This window comes from Trichechus manatus, unplaced genomic scaffold, assembly GCF_000243295.1.
Source record: "Trichechus manatus latirostris isolate Lorelei unplaced genomic scaffold, TriManLat1.0 scaffold00013, whole genome shotgun sequence".
In the NCBI taxonomy this organism is placed as follows: Eukaryota; Metazoa; Chordata; class Mammalia; order Sirenia; family Trichechidae; genus Trichechus; species Trichechus manatus.
In genome coordinates, this window is record NW_004443949.1 from 20,753,260 (window position 1) to 20,758,853 (window position 5,594).

Consider the following 5,594-nt stretch of genomic DNA (forward strand, 5'->3'; position numbering starts at 1 on the left):
TTGTTTGTTGTTTCTGTTGACTCTCTCATAGTGTGATCTTTGATAATTAGTTCATTGCATTATCTTAATTTCTGAGAGTCCTAAGGATGTAAAATAGAGGCTTCCTCCCAATAGAATGTGTTTATGTTTTTGCTTTTGCTATGCACTAGAAGATTCCACTAATGTGGAACACAAAAAATCTAGGAACACTTTAGCCCACCTTGAGCCTCCAGGCTAAGTGTCAGGTTCAGGTCTTCCATTCTCACCCCTCCCTCCATCCCACTTTATCCCAAGGTTTATGGAATCTACCCTCAGGGCAAATCCACACATTTGAATAACCAAGCTGAAGGCACAAGGCTCTATCCCCAACTTTACTGTTTTGTTTTTGTATTTCGGGGGTTATCCTAAGAGACTTCCCCTATCATTTGCAAAACCATTAATGTTTCCAAGGTGTGCTATAACCAGGAGTTAAATATTCTGTAATGGAAGATACTCTCAAAAATGTTTAGATCAACAACATGTCAGAAGTGGAAATTATGGTGTTTGTGAAAAATACTGAAAGAATGAACACATTTGTCTTGGAGGTTTTAAGAAGACTTCAGGGGATATTTTTGGTTTAAGGTTTAAAGATTACCTCAGGGCAATAGTTTCCGGGGTTCATCCAGCTTCCATGGCTCTAGAATATCTAGATTCCATGAAAATTTGAATTCTGTATTTTTCCCCTTTTGATCAGAATTCTTCTGTAGAATCTTAGAGCAAAATATTCAGTAGTGGTAGCTGGGCACTATCCAGTTCTTCTGATCTCATGGCAAAGGGGAAGTTGTTCATGGAGGCAATTAGCCACATATTCCATTTCCTTCTCCTATTCCTGATTCTCCTTCCTCTGTTGCTCCAGGCAAAGACCAATTGTTGTGCCTTGGATGGCACTTGCAAGCTTTTAAGACCTCAAGCAGTACACAAGGAACTAGGAGGTAGAACAGACAGATGCACTAAACAGAATATTAAGCCAATTAACTGGGATGTGCCATAAAACCATGACCCTAAACATTCAAACAAAGGAACCAAATCCAAAACAATAGTGTCTTAGTCATCTAGTGCTGCTATAACAGAAATACCACAAGTGGATGGCTTTAACAAAGAGAAGTTTATTCTCTCACAGTCCAGTAAGCTGCAAGTCTAAATTCAAGGTGTCAGCTCCAGGAGAACGCTTTCTCTGCTGGCTCTGGAGGAAGGTCCGTCTCATCAATCTTCCCTTGGTCTGGGAGTTTCTCTGCGCAGGAACCTCAGTCCAAAGGATGCACTCTGCTCCTGGCACTGCTTTCTTGGTGGTACAAGGATCCCATGTCTCTCTGCTCGCTTCTCTCTTTTATATCTCAAAACAGATTGGTTTAAGACACTACCTAATCTTATAGACCTCATAATATAACTGCTGCTAATCCATCTTATTACATCATAGTGATAGCATTTACAACACATAGGGAAATCACGTCAGATGATAAAATGGTAGACAATCATACAATACAGGGAATCATGACCTAGCCAAGTTGACAGATATTTCTGGGGGACACAATTCAGTCCATGACAAATAGTTCAGCTTAACTAGTAAAGAATGTTTTACTTGAGTGTTGTGCTCTTTTAAGATCTGTCTATATGGGATCAAATTGACAACAGCAACTCAAAAATTCAAAATGTAGACAGGAAGCTTAGGGCGCAGTAAATTTATGTTAATGAGAGAGGAACAACTTGGAAAGGAGAGTGAGAATGGTTGCACAACTTGAAGACTGTAATCAGTGTCACTGAATTGTACATGTACAATTGTTGAATTGGTGTATGTTCTGCTGTGTATAATTTCAACAACAACAAAAATAAAATAAATTATATATATTAAAAAAAATCTCTCTTGGAGGAAGTACAGCCAGAACGCTCCTTAGAAGGTAGGATGGCAAGACTTCGTCTTGCTTACTTTGGACATGTTATCAGGAGGGTCAACACCTGGAGAAGGAGATCATGCTTGGTAAAGTATACCAAACCCCCCCCCCAAAAAAAAAAAAAACATTGCTGTTGAGTTTTCTCCGACTCAGAGTGACCCTATAGGATAGAGTAGAACTGCCCCATAGGGTTTCCAAGGCTGTAAATCTTTACAGAAGTAGACTGCCACATCTTTCTCCCATGGAGTGGCTGGTGGGTTCCAACCACTGACCTTTTGGTTAGCAGCCAAGTGCTTAACCACTGCACCACCAGGGCTCCTGGTGAATTATAGCGTCAGCAAAAAAGAGGATGATCCTCAATGAGATGAACTGACACAGTGGCTGCAACAATGGGCGAAACCTATCTACTATTGTGAAATGGCACAGACCCAGGTAATGTTTCATTCTGTTATACATAAGGTCATTATGAGTCGGAGCCAGCTGGAGGGCACCTAACAACAACAGCAACATTTCAGTTGAGATTAATTTTTAAAAAAACAGCACTGTTTTGGATACAATGTGTTTTCTCTACTTAAAAACAAACTGATGTTTAATATGAAATACAGAAACTATTTTATAACTAACTTCACCTGAAGAACCTGTTCTGGTACTTCATTCAGTTTTAATGCATTACTATTGTGAAATGGCTATGAGAAACAGAAATGAAACTTAGTTCTCTGTCCTGGGTCCAATGGAATGAAAAGCAAGTAGGTCAATCAGAAGACTGATATACTTGGAGTTTAGTAAGTGAAGTAGTACTTAGTCAAGGATGTAGAAAGAATTCTAGTTAGCAAATGGAATGAACCTAGCAGAACATTGAATGATTAACAACAAGAAGAAACATTAAAAAAAAGAAGAAAAAGACTTGAGCCAAATTTTAGTATACATTAAAGAGAAAATAAGAAAAATAAGCGGTTTATTGAGGGAGGGTTTTTATATATTAGCATGAAATATTTACCTCTATTAATAAGAAATATGACAGATGCTTTAAAAATGTGCTAATACATTATGGGGAGAAACTATTCGAGCATAGAATAATTATATTTTCACATTACCGAGTTTTTCATTATGTTTTTAGATGCTCTCAAGGTTTAATTTTAAAGGATGATAGAATGTTATACATCTAATATGTGCTGGATTCTTTTATGTATCATCTCATTTAATTTCCACAACAAGCCTAGAAGGCAAAGATCATCCAGTCTTTTTTCTAACTGGGATAATTGGGGCTCAGAGAAATTAAGTATGACTACAGATCATAGAGCTAGTATTTTGAATCTAGGTGGCTCCAACTTCATGCTTTTTTTTTTTTTAAACTATTTTACGTGTGTGTGTGTGTGTGTGTGTGTGTAGCAGACATGTAGGTAACAAAACATTTGCCATTTCAACAATCTTCACATGAACAGTTCAGTGACACCAAATATGTTCATCATGTTGTTCAGCCATCACCATCAATCATCCCCAAACTTTTCCATCATCCTCAACAGAAGCCCAGTGTCCCCTGAGCCAACTTAATGCTTTTTATTTGCTAGGTTGAACTACTTCAGTAGCCTAAATAAGTGTTTATAAGCTAAACCTCCCTTATCAGACACGGAATTTTTGAGTTACCAATAAATGTAAGATCAAACAATTTGATTACTATTGAATCTAATCTGAAAACTAGAGCTTAATAAAATGAGCTTTAAAATATTGCCAGTGGTGGTGAGAAAATAGACTGTTGGGGACGGGGACTGGACAATACAACACATTAACTGGCAAATAGAAAACTAAGAAAATAAAAGAATAAACAATTCTCAGAACACAAAATCCAAGAATTATATATACACACACATATATATAATATTTCACTATCTACAGTCAGGTAGTTAATAGACAAAAAATGACAAATGAAGACAATGACACACTAGTTTTGTCTATTAATTTGGCAAATTTAATTTAATGTTAGCAAGAGTGCTGTCAGACAGGTACTCTCATAATTGCTCTTGGGAGTTAAAATTGATATCATCTTTCTTGAAAGCAATGTACAGTATTCAAAAGCCTTAAAAAGAAAATCTGTTCATCTAGTAATTCCACTTTTAGGAATCTAACCCAACAGATATAAAATTAGATATTATGGCAAAAGTCTACGGAGAAGAATGTGTATCTCAACACTATTCTTAAGGATGAAAGAATGGAAACAATTATACAACAAATAGGAATTGTTGTATAAAACATGGTACTTCCATAAGTTGCTTACTATATGGCTATTAATTTCTCAAATAATTTTTTAATTACATAGAAAATGATTACAACATAATTCTGAGTGAAAAAAGCAAGTTGCGATGCTGGATGTACAGTATAATCTTATAATATCTAAAAAATATATGCACACATAGAGAAGAAATATTAGATGGAAATACCCAGGAATATTAATAGATACTATTTCTGGGTTGTGTATTATTGGTAAAGTTTTTATAAATGTAGGACAAAACGAGCACATGTTAATCTTGTAATAAAAAGCTATAAACCAGATTTTTAACTGCTCAGGTTACTCAACTTTTATTGATGTAATGGTAATGATGTTTCCTATGAAAAAATAGAGTATCAATCCTTGGATTTTTTTATTATTATTATTATTTGCCCAAAGACAACATTTTGTATTTCTTTCAGGTCAAAATTTTTAAGAAAAACAGTTCTCATATTTCTTAAATTCTGGTTGTTCAATCAAAATGATAATGCCTGGTTTATTAAGGAGTCTCAATTCAGGTGAGATAAAAATATGTTGTTATTGTTGTTAGGTGCTGTTGAGTTTGTTCTGACTCATAGCGACCCTAAGTACTACAAAAAGAAGCACTGCCCAGTCCTGTGCCATCCTCACAATCCTTGCTATGTTTGAGCCTGTTGTTGCAGCCACTATGTCAACCCGTCTCGCCAAGGGTCTTCCTCTTTTTCGCTGACCCTCTACCTAACCAAGCATGATGTCCTTCTCCAGGGACTAGTCCCTCTTCATAACATGTCCAAAGTACATGAGACGAAGTGTCACCATCCTCGCTTGCAAGGAGTACTCTGGCTGTACTTCTTCCAAGACAGATTTGTTGGTTCTTCTGTCAGTCTATGGTATATTCAATATTCTTCACTAACACTATAATTCAAAGGCATCAATTCTTCTTTGGTCTTCCTTATTCACTGCCCAGCTTTCACATGCATGAGGTGATTGAAAATATCATGACTTGGGTCAGGAGCATCTTAGTCCTCAGAGTGACATCTTTGCTTTTCAACACTTTAAAGAGATCTTTTGCAGCAGATTTACCTGACATTTTCCTGACAGCTACTTTCATGGGCATTGATGGTAGATCTAAACCAAATGAAATCCCTGACAATTTCAATCATTTTTCCATTTATCATGATGTTGCTCTTTATGTTGAGGTGTAATACAAACATGCTCAACCATACTCGGTTAACAACATCTTGAGCAGATTCCATAAAATTCCATCAGTTTCAGTTACCAAAAGTCCAGGATATTTTAAAACTTCAATCACAAACTCAATTTATATTTCCCTTTCTTTAGCTCCACTCTCCTCCTTCCCAAGTGTAAGTTTAACCAGTAACTAAGGGGTCTAGAAATGTGAAGAGGAGTATGGAATTTCTTTCACTCCTCTTTTGCCTTCCTCT